The sequence below is a fragment of the Papio anubis genome, chromosome 14 (assembly GCF_008728515.1).
Source record: "Papio anubis isolate 15944 chromosome 14, Panubis1.0, whole genome shotgun sequence".
Taxonomy (NCBI): Eukaryota; Metazoa; Chordata; class Mammalia; order Primates; family Cercopithecidae; genus Papio; species Papio anubis.
The window spans coordinates 59,690,517-59,707,957 of record NC_044989.1 but is presented as its reverse complement, the minus strand read 5'-3'; the positions used below and the strand labels follow the sequence as shown (position 1 = coordinate 59,707,957).

Sequence of the window (17,441 nt, the reverse complement as noted above, 5' to 3'; positions counted from 1 at the left end):
CCATCTATATTTCTCACTTAGAATGATCCCTAGACTTTGTATTTTCCATACCCTCAGAGATCAAGGAAAACAAAGCTAAATTTACTTGGAACAGCAAATGTTCTCAAGACAAAACCAGGTTGAAGGTTACCTAACTCTCTCTTTCCCCTCTTTTACTTAATGTTTGACTCTGAGTATTATTTATTAATTTTTTTATTTACAATATTTTTCAAAAATAAATAAAGGCTGGGTGCACTGGCTCATGCCTATAATCCCAACACTCTGGGAGGCTGAGGCAGTAGGATTGCTTGAGTACGGGAGTTCCTGACTAGCTTGGGCAACATAGCAAGACCTCATCTCTACAAATAATGAAAAAATTATCTGGGTGTATTGGTGCACACCTGTGGTCCCAGCTCTCTGGGAGGCTGAGGTGAGAGGATCACTTGAGCCTGGAGGTCAAGGTTGCAGTGAGCCATGATTGCACCACTGCACACCAACCTGGGCAACAGAGCAAGACCTTTTCTCAAAAATAATATTAAAAATAAATAAATACAGTTATTGAAAATCGTAGTTGTTCTTAGCACAAGGGCCACTTGCAGTAATAGGTGCTTAGTAAATATTTATTGAGTGAACGAATTCTCACATCTTTCTGTGTACAGTTGATGGCTCATCAAAACTTTCAGGGAGAATAATAGAGAATATATACCCAGAGGGTATTTCTCTATACTCATATCTCTTCTACAAAGCAGTAGAAAAAAGGAATTATGAAAAATGAAAAGAAATCCTCTTCCTCACTTTGCTTTCACTGAAAGAAAATAAAAAAGAAAGATGAAAATAAGACAAAAAGAAAATGGAAAAAAAATGTGTAGAATGATAAGAGAACAGCTTGGAGCTGTGAAGTACAGATCTCTGTAGTTGGTGCTTACTCATTCATGAGTATCTTTTACTTTTCTCTTTCATATCTGGAACTATTGCCAATTATTGTACAGATGTTCCTTCACATCTGCTGCCATGAGTAAATATAGTCTCTCTTGAGGGTTTCTGAGCGTCACACTCTGATCTTATCCAGTGTGTCACTTTTCTAATGGGCTAAGAGAGGAATCCAATGGTTTATTGAAAAGAATGTTAAATTGAATACTGGTTGCATTATAGAGAAAAGCACTTCCTCTAGTTCTCCAGAATCCATTTCAAGGACCTGCCACTTGTCTTTGAGCTCTTTCTCCTCTACTCTTCTTTTGCATTAGCTCTTTTAAGAGAAATACGTTTATCCCTGTACCCCATGGCCTGTGAAATCATTCCATTTCTCAGAACCATGTTAACAGGAAGGTGGCTGTCGATAGCTGGATTCTTCCATAAGTCATAATACTTTTAGATGAGCTTCATTATCTTCCAAGATGAAGTATATGGCATCCTGGAATGGGGCCTAAATATCAGGACCATTAACTTTTCTCAAGGTGAGGACCATCTCCCCACTGCCTCCCTTTCTTCAGGCCTTCCTGCCACCGTCTCTCAAGGACTGTGGGCCGCTAATGTATACTTCGAATAATCAGAACTCAGCTAGTTTTTCATCCATGCAAGTTTCCTGCAATGAAGGAACCTCTTATAAGAGCCACTCTCAGGCAGAAGTGGCAAAAGTGAAATGCTGCCATTAACAAGCAGAGTACAAGAGATAAGTTGATGGAATATTGCCTCCTCACTTAATTGGAGTTCCTGACCAACCCTTTCTCCACATGAAGAAAGGAAGTGTTAAGTGAATGTCTAGGATATGAAGGATATGAACCTGTCCACATGTTGAGTGACATAGAAAGACCAAAGCATCTCAGTCATATTTTTTTGCTTAGAAAACTTTCTTGCTTATGCCTTCCCATGTGCACGCACTGCAGCACACATTCTCCTAGGCGAGGTTGCCCCACTTTGCAAAAAGGAGTTTTCTTGGGCTGCCAGTGTCGGCTCTCTATACAATGACTTCCAGCACTGGACTTCCTCCTGACATCACACTTCAATCAAAAACTTTTTGCACAAAATGTCACTTTCAAAGTTGCGGTTTGGGGGAAAAAACTGTCTATAAAAAATTCATGGCCACAATGATCTGATAATGCAGTGTTCTGATACCAGCAGATGTTTTGTCTAACATGTTCCCTGAAGCTGTACTCTGTGCCTTCATATCTTTCATTTCCAGTTGCTATCTGCTGACTGTGGGATGTCATGTACGTACCCTATAGCTATGCGCGGCAATTCGCATCTAACACCACCGCGCGTAATGAGCTTCACAAGATGCTTGTCGCAATAACTCCGTACTTCCCTAACCATATGGAACACAACACTCTAAAGCCCATAGACACTTTTTTTTTATTACAGTTCAGATCCTTAAAACATAATCTGTGTGATGTCTAGTGAATGTACGTGAAGAGCTGCTGAAAACAAAGTTAACACTTGTTCACATCATCTGTTACAAATGTCCAATTTGGGACAATAAATTTCCTCGGAACCTGTTCTTTTGCTGACTCGTTGCTTTATCTTTTTTCCTCTTTCTCTCACGTCGTTTTTTTTATGAACTATGCATATGTATTAAATGGGATTTGTTGTCCCTAGATACCAATTTGCATAAAGTACAAGCCATCATTGGTTGGAGAGAAGCAAATTACTTCTCCGGCAAGATCACACTTTTTTTTTTTTTTTTTTTTTTTTTTTAATTTTAACAAACCGCAGGCAGAGGCTGTTAACAGTACTTAGCCAGATATGCAAAGTATCACTTTTCTCAAAAGCAGCTTGATCAATGAGGGGGAAAAAGGTAAAAAGTGAGAGGTGATATTATTCAATTAAGTCCCATGAAAAGCTGACCTGAAACAGAAATGCCCATACCTGTTTCGCCACCTGTCCACTTGTCGGTAAGCTGAGCCTCTGCATTTCCCCTTCAGTGCAGGGCAGGTATTTATTCAAGCCTTTTGAGGAAAAAAAAGTACTTGAGAGACTTAGCAAAGAAGTGAGAGCAACTCAGCAGCTTTAAAAAATAACAAGAATCTCTCAGTTTCATTCTCTGCTTCTCGGAAAACTCACTGCTCTTCATTTATTTTTTCAAGTTACCCTTGCCATTCTTTTCTTTTCTTCATGACATAATAATCAAGCAGCGTGCTGTTAACAGCTCTGCTTATAATTGTTGACTTAAAATGTCTTGTAAGCCGTGAGTAGGACCTGCACTCCCCACCTCTGCCTACCACGAAAAGCGGATTCCCCTACGAGATGCAGTAATGTGCCTGGGACATTGCAGATGGAGCCCCCGGCGTTCAGGTCCATGGCAGTCCCCGGCTCTCTTCTTCCCATTATTCGCATGCTGTACACCTGTGACAAGTTGGCAATTTCTGAGTGATAATGCAGAAATTTGCAAATTCCAGTTTGTCCCTCTGCTAAGCAGAGCTGTGCTAGATTTTGCTAAATAAAGAAACAAACAGCTCTCTCAGCCAAGAATCTCAGACAAGTATTGGCGGGGGTGGGGGTGGAAGCTGTGAACCTTAGAAACAGCTGGGAGTAAGTGACGCTCTCCAACTTTGACAAACTTGCCATAGAAACTTCAAGACACTGTGGTCTGACTTAGATGTGCATTTTCAGTTAAGTTTAAGTTCCAGGGTCTTTGGACAGAATAATGAATTTTTTAAATATAATTTTAAACCATTCTAACTAGACAACATGTACATTTCTTACAAGGAGCAAACAGTTGTTCTAAGCATTGTAACTCTTAAAGATAAACAAGAAAGCATTAGTAAATTCTGTTCCTCCTTCTGGGAAGGGGTACTCAATCATTTTTCACTTGTAAGGATCAAAGAGAGTTGAGTATATTATTTTCCCCTTATTGTTTTGTTAGGAGGACATGTAGAAATAAAAACAAATGACTGAGAAGCCAACTTGCTCAAGGTTGACACCCATGCCCAGGATATCTTTAGGGAAGACACAAATATGACCAATAATCTCCATCTAGAGGTCAAAGACTTTGTGAGTATGAATGTGTTTGATGTCCCTCTGCTCACCACTATGTTCCTAGTGCCTAAAAAGCTGGCACTTATGAGATGCTTAATACCTATTTGCTAAATGGATCAGTGAATGATTGAGTTATGAATTTAGTGGTTACATAAAGGAAGTGAACTTCACACAGAAAACTATTTATCCGTTAATGTCACTAGAGTCAAAGATTAATAAAATTTATTTTACGTAAGTTTTTCCCTCTAAGTTCTATCAGATTAATGAAATTTATTTCATGTGTTTTCCTCTACATTCTGTCAGATTAATGAACTTTGTTTCATATAAGTTTATTTCCCCCTAAATTCTATCAGAGGCACATTTTGAGTGCCTTCATTGTGAGAAGAAATAAACTAAGCATTGCTGATAGTGAGATAAATAGAGAGTCTGGGAGGCAGTAGGTGATTATGGAAGTGGTATATATTTTGAAAGAGGAAGAAGCAAAGCAATACCATTTACTAGCTTAGTGAACTTGGGCAAATTACCTACAATCCCTGAGCTTTAGTTGCCTCTTCTGTAAAATGGGGAGAAATAATTGTAGCATAAGACTATTTTGTGATGATTGAATGAGATTAGGCAATGTCAAGTTCCTGGTACATGGTAAATGCTCACTGAGTGTTGGTCTTTTTGTTTCCCTGCTCCTTTAGACCTTGCAATCTAATTCTACTATTTTAGATGAATACACTAAATATAACCCAAAAGGGGAAAATCTTGGAAGATTTAAAGAGGAACACAGAATTACTTCTTTTGTAAAGAAAAAATGCATGAAAGAATGACTCCTTTTGTTCTTTTTGTCCTGCCTCTTGCCTGTGCTCATGTTGTTCTACCTGTCTGGAACACCTTCCTTTCTTTTATTCAATTATCTAAATTTTATTCTATCATCTAATTTCTAAGCCATCAGACCTTAGGAACAGGGCTTCAGAGCTTACAAGTGGGCTCTTGCATTGTTTGGTGAACCTTAAAACATAAATATTTTCTGTTTTATGGTACTCTATCAGTTGTCTTTTGCTGCATAAAAAATAGCCTCAAACTTTAGTATCTTGAAATAACAGCAATTTATTGCTTCCCACAGTCAGTGGTTTGGCTGGATGGCATCCTTTCTTGTTTAGCCTGGATTCACTCATATGAATGCAGTTAGCTGGAGAGTTGGCTGGGCTGAAATTTCCAAGAAGACCTCACTCACTTCTTAATGCTGTTTTCTACAGTACTTTGATTCTCCTTCATGTGGCCTTTTATCCTCTGGTAGACAAGGCCACTTTCCTTCTATGGTGGTATGAAGGCAGGTCTCCAACTGGGTAAACATGGAAGCTGCATGGTCTTTTAAGGATAAGCCTCCACAACTTGCACAAAGTTGTTTCTACCATGTTCTATTAGACATAGCAAGTTACAAGACCAACCCAGATTCAAAGGGGTAGAAAAATAAATTTTACTTCTGGATAGGAGGCATGCCAATGTCACATTGCCGAAGGTTGTACATATTGGAATGGGAAGTATTCCTGGTCATTAAATAATCATCTTCAGGTGCTTTTTTGCTATTATAGCTATACCTCTTTTGCTATTGGGTATTTGTGTCTAAGTTCTCTTTGGATTGTTTTTTTCCCTCTGATCTGCTTTTGAAGGCCTGCCCTTATTAATTGTCTAGTTTCAAAGACCTCTGTAGTCACCAAGTTCCTATTCTGAGGTTTTGCCTTAGAGTCATTAAGGTACTCTTCTAAACAGAGGATTGTCAAATCTTGTTTCATACTTTCTTCTTTTATTATGCAATATCCACAAGAAGAAGGAACAGTAGAGAATTATTTTCATGGTAGGAAGTGTGCCACCTATTTTAGAAAGGAGAAAGATAAAAGTTAAGTACTATTGGTTTCAAATGATAATTTAAAAAATACTCAGCAAACCACCATGGCACACATTTTCCTGTGTAACAAACCCGTATGTCCTGCACATGTATCCCAGAATTTAATAAAATAAAATAAAACAGTATAGACCCAACAAAATATACATAGAATGTATATGTAGAAAACTCTAAAAATCTAAGGAAAGAATCAAAACAATTTTAAACAAATGAAGAAATATTCCATCTTCATGGATTGGAATACTCAATATTGTTAAAATGTCAATTTCCCAACTTTCTGTAGAGTCAGTATAATCCCAATGAAAATCTCAACAAGATAATTTGAGGATATCAACAAAGTTACTCTAAAATTTTTATGGAAAGGTAAAATATCAAAATAGCCAACATGATACTGAAGAAGAACACAGTTGAATGAGTAACAATACTCATTGAAACTTACTAAAAAATTGCAGTAATCAAGACAGGCTAAGATATCAAAATAATAGGCAAAAATCAATGGAACAGAATAGAAAGCTCATAAATAGACCAACACAATATCTTTGATAAAGGAAAACTGGCAATTCAATGAAGAGATGATAGTCTTTTCAATAAATGTTGCTAGAACAATTGTATGCCCATATGCAAAAGAAAAAAATCTAGACATAGACCTCACACCTTCATAAAAGCTCAAAATCAATCATAATCCTACATATAAGACACAATATTGTAAAATCTCTAGAAAAAATGTAGGAGGCAATCTATATGACTTTAGGTTTGGCAAGGAGTTTTTAGGTACAACACCAAAAGCATAATCTATGAAAGAAAAAAAATGATAAAATACGCCTTTTGATTTTTTGCTCTGATATGACATTGTTAAGAGAACAAAAAGGCAAGTCACACTCTGGGAGGAAATATTTTCAAAACAAATATTTGATAAAGCAGTTGTATTCATAATACACAAAGAACTCTTAACAATAAGAAAATAACCCAAAAAAGAAATGGGCAAAATATCTGAAGAGATATCTCACCAAGGAAGATATACAGATGTCAAATAATCATATAAGAATGCTCAATATCTTTTGTTATGAGGAAATTAGATGCTAAATTTTGTCAAATGATTTTTCTTTATCTATTTTAATGATCATTTTTGTCTGTTATTATGATGGATTATATTGATTAGCTTTTGAATGTTGAACCAGTTCTTCATTAGTGAGATAGACCCTATTAAGTCATGATGTATTAATATTGTTTCATGTACTGCTGTATTTTTTGTCTAATATTTTGTTGAATATTTGTATGTCCATGTGTAAGAGGGATATTGGTTTTCAATTTCTTGTTTCTTGTATTACATTTATCTGGCTTTTTTGTGACAAAATGACAAAATATTTCCTTTTCTATTTTCTGAAAAACAAATTGTATAAAGCTTATATATTTCTTAAAATTTTGGCAGACTTCGTCAGTGAAGCAATTTGGTCCTAGAATTTTTTGCTACAAAGTTTTAATTATGAATAATGTTCTTTAGCTCATATAAAGCTATTCAAGTTATCTATTTCTTCTTGAATAAATTTTGTAGTTTCCGTCTTTTTAAGTACTGGGTCCATTTCATTTAAGTTGCCAAATGTATAGGCACACAAATGTTTTTATTATTTTCTTATTATTTCAGATTTCCTTCTATTTTATTTTCTGAGGGTCTGAAATGATATCCCCCTTTTATGCTTGATATTGAAAATTGGTATATCCTCACTTTTTTCTTGGTCAGTCCATCCAGATATTTTTGAATTCTATTCATCTTTTCAAGGAACCAGCTTTTGGTTTCGTTTATTTTCTCTATTTCTTTTTCTTTTTATTAATTTCAGTTATTTTTTATTGTTCCTTTTCTTTTTCTTGTGCTTTAATTTGTTTCTCTTTTTCTAGCTTATTTTATTTTATTTTATTTAGCACTCAATAATTAATCTTTTAATGCAACAATGTACGAAGTGCATGCAATTACTACCTGCTCAATCTACACACTTAGTCTTAATGGAAGTTTACAAGAATTTCATTGACTGGGTTTTCTTCCTCCTTAACCAAGTTGAGAACACTGGTAGCCCCCTGAAGGTATACCCTCCCATTCTAGTCCCCTTAACTGACTGACTTAAACTTGATCCACTGATTGGCACCACGAACTTCAAAAGGTGGGTCGCTGGAGTAGATGCGGTAGCCCAGCTCCTCCAAAGGTGGCTCAGGATCGGCCGTGGCAAACTGGGCAGCATCCTCAATCTCCTTCTTCACTTCCACATCAATTTCCTTTAGTTCTTCCACACTGGCAAGATTGCTGTTCACCATTCTGTCCTTGAGAAGCATAATAGGGTCACTCTTACTTCTTACTTCCTGAATTTCTTCTCGTGTACGGTAACTGACTCCAGGATCACTCATACTGTGTCCGTGGTAACGATAAGTCTGCAGCTGCATCAGGATGGGCCCCTTCCCAGATCTACAACAGGCAGCAGCAAACCTTGTCGCCTCTCGGACGCACAGGATATCCATTCCATCCACTCTCAGCCCAGGAATGAAATCACCTCTCTTATAGTAATCAGTGCTGGCTGCTGCTCTCTCAACAGATGTTCCCATTCCATAGCGATTATTCTCACAGATGAAAATACAAGGTAATTTCCACAAAGCTGCCATGTTGTAAGCTTCGAATATCTGGCCCTGGTTAGCAGCACCATCGCCGTATAAAGTCAGCAGACCTCATCTTTTCCATTATACTTACAGGCTAGAGCAATCCCAGCGCCCAGGGGCACCTGCGCTTCCATGATGCCATTGCCCCCGTAGAAGTTCTTGGCATACATGTGCATCGATCCTCCTTTCCCTTTAGCACAACCTCCTTTTCGTCCTGTAAGCTCTGCGAGAATTTCTCGGACGGAAAGGCCCCGGGTGAAGGTAAAGCCGTGAGCCCGGTAGGCTGTTATGAGATGGTCTGTGGGGTTGATGCCGGCTTCCAGGCCCACACAGCAAGCTTCCTGACCATCACACAAGTGACAGAAACCACGAATAATTTTCTGTTTATACAGCTGATCTGCTTTCAACTCCATTCGGCGCACAGTCTGCATCATCCTGTAGTATTTGAGCCCATCCTCCCTGGTGAGCACTGTTGTGACAGGAGGGCCTTCTTCCAGTCGGTGAAGGTCACATTTCTTAATTTCAAATGTAGCATCATTTGCAAAATTACGGGATGCTACCAGCACTCTGCTTGCCGGCTTCTGAGAAGCGCCGGACAACACGCGGGAGACGGTGGCGCGGATCTTCCTCATGAAGCACAGGCACTGGCGGCAGCAGCGACTCCTCCTAGCTTCTTAAGTTGAAGACTTAGATCATTAGTTTGAGATCATTCTGTATTTCTAGCATAAACATTTAATGCTATAGATTTTCCTCTAGGCACTATTTTAGCTTCATTCCGCAAATTTATCTTCATTCTCATCTATTTCATTCGGTTCAAAATATTTTATCGTCTACTCCAGACTTTTTCTTTAACCTGTGTCTGTTTAGAAGTATGCTATTTAATTTGCAAATATTTTGGTACTTTTCCAATATCTTTTTAGTTTTGATTTCCACTATGATCGTATAAGATATTTTGTATTATTTCTATTTTTAAAATGTGTTATAGTTTGCTATAAGAGCCATGATGTAGCTCATCTAGGTTATTATTTATGTGGATTTAATAAGAATATGTATTAGCTGTTTCTAGATATAGCGTTCAACAAATATCAATTACGTAAAATTATTTGATAGTGTTGTTCAGATCTTGTATATCCGTGCTGGTCTCCTATCTACTTATTTGTTGATAATTCAAAGAAGAGTGCTAAAGTCTCCAAGTATATTCGTGAATTTGTCTATTTCTATTCCTTTAAGTCTTATTATTTATCCTTCTTTTGAGAATTTGTCGTATTTTTCTAGTTATTTATTTTTCTAATAATTTTGGGTTATATCCTGGATATTTTAAATATTACCTTGAGAGACTCTGGGTGCCGTTAAAACCTTCTGTTGAATGTCAAATTTTTAATTTATCAAACCATCAACCCAGTTAGGTTAAAACTAAAAAATTATTTCTTGCCTTCTGTGTGTGGTATTTCCAATGTCAGCTATAGTTTCAAAGTCTTTGTCATATTGTTTTGGCTGTTTTGCACATATATCTCAGAGGTAATTCTGGGACTTGGGTGGTGGTTTATATTACAGTTCAATTCCCGAAGCCTTTACTATGCTGATTCATGTTAATGCCTATTACTCACACACACAGCTTAGGAGTGAGCCCAGGACTTGTGTCAGTTCGTATATAAAGTGGGGGTCATCTCCAGCTTTCTTCTTTCTGAGATTTCTCATAATACTCTCTAGTATCAGGGAGTTCTTTTCTCCTTAGAGTTTTTACTGCCTCATGTTCAGGTAAAGTATTTATCTCTATTATGGTCATTCTTCAAGTTTGACTCTCTCTCTAGTTTGTCTGCTATTGCTAACTTTTCAGAGTTTTCAGATAGTTGCCTTTTAAATATTGTCCAGTTTTTAGTTGAAATCAGTGGGAGTGATAGGTATAATGGGCTTACTCTATTTCGGCCAGAATCATGAAGTGTAAACCTGGGTTTCAATAAATTACAATAACATATTGCACTTATCAAATAGTTAATGACAGTCTGAGGATTTTTTTGTGACATGAATTGCTTAAAAAAATGTATATGACATGTATCAAGAAGTTGGTCTCCAACATGATGTCTGTGTATGCTGACATTTAATAACTGTCTTAATGAAAGACTAGAGATGACTGCCACCTAGCAGGATGAATGAATGTATTTTTCATTATAAATAGGTCTTGATAATTAAAAGTAATCTACAAATAAATTAATAAAAATGTTTACATCACAGAAAACATTCTGTTAAAGGTTTAAGTATTAAGTTAATTTAAGAAAAAAGAAACCTAAAGTAGACTTTGACCTTCTCAGACACATATGTTATGTAAAATACATTTTATTTCAATTAAAGGCTATTTTCATTTTAATTGTCAATCATATCCTGGTAAACCTACACAATTATTGATCTTAATTGTGGAAGGCTTGAGATATTGATGATGCTGGATAATTTGTTTGCTTGCTGGCTTTGTAAGTGGTACCACCACGAAGCGGCACAATGTGCTTCTGACTTTGAAAGGTCACCACAGTTCTAGAATCTGTTGTTCAGCCTTATAAGCTTTAAATGTTTACATTATCAACACAGAAATAATGAATCCGTCTCTTGGGAACAGGGTTGCGTCAGCCAAGCTCAGAGTCTGATAAAGAAACCAGAATGATCAGTTTTCAATGAGAATAATAGCTGTCACAAGAATCAGAGTATTTCTAGTGGCTTGAATGACCCACCCTTTTCCTAAAGGCAGATCTAAAAAGGAACCACCACAATGAGAAGATGTGCAGTTATGCAGATGTGCAAGAGTATATTGACTTGAATATTTAGTAGTGGTATAGATAAATTCTTGCCCCCTTACCTAATAACTGTGAGATCTTGGGCACATCATTTTAACAATGTTGAGAGGGTGGTTTCTTGTTGTCCTTGAATTATTTAGAGATTAAAAAAGTGAGAAGTCCAGGATCTCACACTCTTAATCAAACAGTACAAATAATTGTGAGGAACAAATCCTACCACTGCTCTAGTGAATTAACGGTATGCCCTCCATGTGAGCAATCAACTGCTAGCCATTTCCCTTCAAATATGAAACAAAAAAAGTGAGATATTTAGAAAAAAATTCGCTCTTCATTGTGCCCAACAACAAAGGAGACAGACCTTAGAAGAATGAAGCGTGGAAGACATAAAAAAGGAGGAAACACCAACCACCCCTCAACCCCGCCCCACAAATGTACACAAATAAACATGCAGATATAAACCATCATTATACTCATACAGTTTGGTTTATGGTAGAGAGGGGGAGATTCCTGAATCTGGTATGAAACTGCTATTTCAGCCTGAACTGGACGATTTTAATAAGTAAAATTAACCAGCAAGGTTTAGAATCTGATTGATACATCATGAAAATACTTGCTACCTTTCAGAGTTGTGTTTGGGAAAATTAAACCAGTTCATGTTCATGCCTAAGAGAATTCTTAGTAAATGGCTACAATTTTCTAAGATGGGGAATAATTGTACGGTTTTTTGTTTGTTTGTTTGTTTTGTTTTTAAATATGGTTAAGGTGATAAGTCAATCAGGCTGGGATTAAAAAGGCCTTAGCCAAGTGCACAGTGTGTAGTAAGCTGTTACAGTATCCTGCCGTGCTGAGAATGTAGGTCCACCCACACACCCAGGACAGTGCTTGCTTAGATACTGCCAATAATTGTTTCAGACTCTCTCTCACACTCTATGTCTAACAAGAACAGCTTCCATTCTGAGTGACATATTTTCCTTTATGTATGCTAGTATCTTCAAAATATGGTCCACTCATAGAGACTATCTGTTACCCTTAGGTTGATTTCATATAACCTCATTGTAAGTTGATTATATATTTTAAATCCAAGAAAACCACCTTTTAAAAATCTTTCTCTTTTAACCAGGTCTAAGTGAATGAAAAAACCAGGGTATGTCAGCATAATGATGGTGTATATAATAAGGGTTATAAATAAATCAAGCTTACAAAATACTTTACATTTGTACAAATAATCACAAGAAAAGAAGGTATGGTAAAAAACAAAATGTTACAGAAGTTCAGAGATGGAAGATATCACTTCTGGCCTCTGAGTTTCATAAATAAGTGACCTTTTGAATCAGATGTTAAAAGATGAGAAAGATTTTGCTAGGTAGAAATATGTATAAGTAAGACATTTCCTGCAAAGCAAGTGGCACAAAGCATAATAAAAATGGGAATGTTCAAGGACTGTTAAGGAGACAGAAACCAGATCAGTTAGGCATAGCGTACTTCTTGGTATTAAGTCTGGGGCCAGATACATAAGGCCTTGAAAGCCAAGATGGGAAGTTTCCTTTTATTCGGAATTAAATTAAAGAACATTTAAAATTCGGGAGGAAATGTGGATATATATAGATAGAATGATAAAAGAAATTGACAACATGTTAATGTTTAGGAAGTCTGGGTGAAGGTTATATAGCATATTTTTTATAAAATTCTTGCAAGTTTTCTGTAAGTCTAAAATTGTTTCAAAAAGTTTCAAAAGCTACATTTGTTTTAAAATACAAAGCTTCAAGGAATACAGTAGCACCATGAGAGCAATGTTTTAGGATGGCTGCACAGAGCACATTTTGTTGGTAGAAATTTGGAAAGCACCACATGGTTATTATGAGATCCTGGAGGTAAAGTCATTGTAGCCCCAACTAGGGTGAAGATGAAGAATAAATAACAAATGTGAGAAATGTAAGACAGGAAGAACCAATAGGGTTTGGGGACGTATTTGATAGATAATATGAAGGCAGAAAAAATTTAAAAGGGCTGTGAAGAATCCCAGACAGATATGTTTATGGACTTTATGGTGATGATGGTTTCACAGATATAGATTTATTCCCAAACATATCAAATTGTACACATTATATTTGATACACTGAATTATATATATTGTAGGTAGCTTTTTACATGTCAATGGAATCTCAATAAACTCAATAAAAGTGTTGTGTTTTTTTTTTTAAGACTACGATACATTCACACACCAAAACTGATTTTCAGGTAGGTGATTAAAATAATTGTAATAATCATGAAGAAAAGTAAAGGTCAAAGCAATTAATACATGTGACTTTATGTAAACTGAGTTTTAGGTGACTATGGGACATCTGAGTTGAACAGGAGGAATATAAAAACTTTATGGCATGGGTATTTATGGTATTAATGAGTATTTGCCAGAAACAGGGAAGTATTTTTAGAATAAAGAGAAGTGAGGACAGAACCTTGAAGACTGTCCATTTGATGGAGTAGAAGCATGGAAAGAAGTCAATGAACGTGACTGTGGTACTCAATGTCCTAAAAGGCCCTCAAGAATTCCTGTCTCCTGGTTTTCACACCTTCCTGTCATCTCCTCCCTTTGCACGCAGACAGGACATAGTAGTGGCTTATTTCTAGTTGATAGAAACAGCAAAAATGAGAAAATCTCACTTCCAAGAATAGGTCATAAGAGATTGTGTCTTCCATTTTTCTGGTATTCACTCTCTCTGCCTCTCCTCACATTATTGTCATGATGGAGAGGGACACTTGGCAAAGAAAGGAGGGCAGCCTCCAGCCAGCAGCCAGAGGGGAACTGAGACTGCTGTCCAACAGGTCCTGTAGAATTCAATTATCCCAACAACCACCTGAGTGAGCTTGGAAGCACATCCTTCCCTAATTAAGCCTTCAGATAACGCCACAGATCCTGGGCCAATATCCTTTTTAAAACTTTGAGTTAAGTTTTTTTTTTTAATTTTTAATTGGCCAATAATAATTGTATATATTCATAGTATACCTAGTGATGCCTCTATACATATAATCTATATGATCAGATCAGATCAGGGTAATTAGTGTATCCATCATCTCAAATATTTATCTTTTTTGTGTGTTGGAAAAGTTCAATATCCTCCTCTTTTTTTTGTTTTGTTTTGTTTTGTTTGTTTGAGACAGAGTCTCACTCTCTCCCAGAGACTGGAGTACAATGGCGTGATCTTGGCTAACTGCAACCTTTGTCCCCCAGGTTCAAGTGATTCTCCTACCTCAGCCTTCTGAGTAGCTGGGATTACAGGCATGCGCCACCACATCCAGCTAATTTTTGTATTTTTAGTAGAGATGGGTTTTCACCATGTTGGCCAGACTGGTCTTGAACTCCTGACTTAAAGTAACCTGCCCGTCTCAGTCTCCCAAAGTTCTAGGATTACAGGCATGAGGCACGGTGCCCAGCCCAATATCCAAGCTCTAGCTTTTTGAAACTCTACATTGTTAACCATCATCATTCTACGTTGATATGGGACACTAGAACTTATTTTTCCTGTCTATCTGTTACTGTGTATCCTTTAGCATCTTGATGGCAGTCTTGTAGAGTATTGGTTTTGAATTTGTTTGTAGAGTGTAGAGATCATGTCACAGAGGACCAGCAAAATCATGCCTCAATTGCTGAGCCATAGACACTATGAGATAATAAACATTGTTGTTTTAATCTGTTAAATTTTGGTGTCATTTGTTACATGATAGGTATCTTATGCCGACAGATATAGATCCTTTGAAGAAATAGGAACAGAAACAAGATTATGCAGTGTCGTAGAAAACAAAAGAGAGAGGAAACTTCAAGAGGAAGAGAGTCCTTCACAGGCTAACTGTGGCAGATAAGTTGCATAGGGCAGTGGCTATAAAAAGACCCCTTGAACTTGGAAGTAAAATTTGAAAAAGTCTTTGAGTGAGGGGCAATGGATAAAACATAGCTTTAGGTGGTGTGGATGGGGATGTTGGTCAAGAGCAGACTTATTTGGGGTTTCTGGCAGGAAAAAAAGGAAAAGAAATTTACAACAGTAGCTTTGATGGAGAATTATTATCTTTGTAACATAAATTTCTAGGCTTATCTCTAGGACGAGGGCAAGTCTAAGGATCCTGAGAGGTATAGGAAGATGTGAAATTATTTATTGAGTAACTACTATGTATCCCTCACTCTTTTCAGCGCTAGAGATGCAGTAGCAGGAAAAAAACAAAAGGTAAAGATCTTTGCCTCTCATAGTTTACATTAGAGTAGGAAGAGACAGAAAATGAAATAAGAAAAGCATAAAATTTCTTAGATGCTGATGTGTGTTATGGAAGAGAACTATTCTCAATATTCAGCCTTATGAGGGGGAGAAATACCACTTTCTCCAAGAAATATGGTAAAAATGTCAGATGATACTAGAGAGATGCTCTAAAATGGAGGGAGGGGATAGGACAATTGAGCCATTTTGTAGAGAATGTGGCCTTTTACTCTGCTTTTGCCTAATACTTGTCTTAGCATATGTTTTTAACACTTTACTGGGCTCCTACCTCTCTTGCTATATTTATGCAGGAATTGCAACATGTTGGAACATTAATTGTTGATGTACAATCTTCGTCCCTTTATTATAGATGGCAATAAAATTCACAGTAACCAAGGTAGTACATTTTTCAATTACACATTATATTGTTTCATTAGCTGTCATACGTCACCTGCACCTACCTATCAACTAGCACATTTTACTTCATTATGTGCCTGCAGTCATCTTTTAGTGACAATCACTGTATCCTAAATTGTCATAACAAGCCCTAATCTCAAGCAGCAATCTATGTTTCAGCTGCATTTTAGAGCACATTTATGTATATGATTTCAGCAAATGTAGTTGAGTGCAATAGAATTGATTTCATGTCCTCCCTTCCTCCCCACCCCATATTTGTATATGGTATATGTATTTTCATTATTGTTTCCAGAGTAACATCAAACGAGTAACATCAAACTTTTCACTATGAGTTGGGGGCTTTACATTTGTGGCCTTAACATAATGGCCCATAGTGTTTAAATAGGTTGCCCAAAGTCACAGAATATATCAAGGTCTTGGTCATGGTGTTTATAGGTTGGTTCTCTAGAGTAGTTAGCAATTTTAGAGACACTAAGGCAGGCCTGGAAAGGGTCTGTGAACAAGTTCCCTAGAAAAGGGGATGATCTTTAGAAAAAGCAGATCCATTCAGCCTGAACTAAATTCTGCCTCATGAATCAAAGCCTATCATTTTCCTTCTTTTTCCTTTGGAGTTCTATTTGTACAAGACCGTAGTGTCATTTCCAAGCTTTAATCAGAGATATACAAATACTCACAACTGCATTAATACCGTGTCTATTTGATGATGCAATATGTCTCTCCATCTGAATTCTTGCATGTGACGTGTGAACACTCACAGTCCCAAATTTGCTACCACTTTGCTATAGATGCCTGAAATCTAGAACCCCATAGAATCCCTGGCTTGAGACCTTATCAGAGTTTCACTCTGAACTAGAGATGTAATTTTCCATTCCACTTCAAGTAAACTCAAGCCTTAGTCCCCTTTTCTTTCAGTTCTTCCTTAGCTAGGTCTGGAAACCCTGATGAACTTCCTTCTGACTGCCTGGTGTTTTCTTAAAACAGACTTTCCCCACTCCTCCTTGGCCTGAAATATTCCAAAACAACATTCTGGGAATTCCCAGTTAGAGATTCTTCCTCACTTCTTATATAACCAGTGAAGCTACCAATGCCATTCAGGATGTGGCCAATTTTATATCCTCTCATTCCTTTCGATTTTTCCAGTTAAGCTAATTTAATCCCTTCCCCACCAACAACCCCTTTTCCCAAATCCATATTCATAGTCTTCTTAGTAGGAGGTAAAGAGCATTAAATCCTAAAGGTTTCTGCTAATTTTCCCCATTCCTCTTTTGCCAACAGGGGAAGGCTTGTGTTTCTGCTGGGTTTGCTAGTAATGGGATTTTTTTTTTTCTTTTCCTTAACACAGTTCTATAATTAATGCATGTTTCTCTGATTCTACATTTATATTTAACACATTTTAAAAGGTACAAAATGCGTTTTAAAGGCGCTTCCCTATCCCTTGTGATTGTTGGAGCACAGAGGAGCCATGTAAGGATTATGAGAGGAACTCAAGAAGGAGGGGTGGGCTCCTGCCAGACA

At 37.0% G+C, this 17,441-nt stretch overlaps 1 long non-coding RNA gene and 1 pseudogene across 8 annotated transcripts in view; one reads left to right on the top strand and one right to left on the bottom strand.

The window, feature by feature from the left end:
* The window catches only part of LOC103876976, a 146,633-nt gene that overhangs the window by 70,333 nt on the left and 58,859 nt on the right, over positions 1-17,441 (top strand). The gene's annotated exons all lie outside the window — the stretch shown is intronic.
* On the bottom strand, positions 7,756-9,142 carry LOC101001123 (annotated as a pseudogene). The gene has a single exon (XR_636463.4). The product of XR_636463.4 is annotated as a pyruvate dehydrogenase E1 component subunit alpha, somatic form, mitochondrial pseudogene (transcript).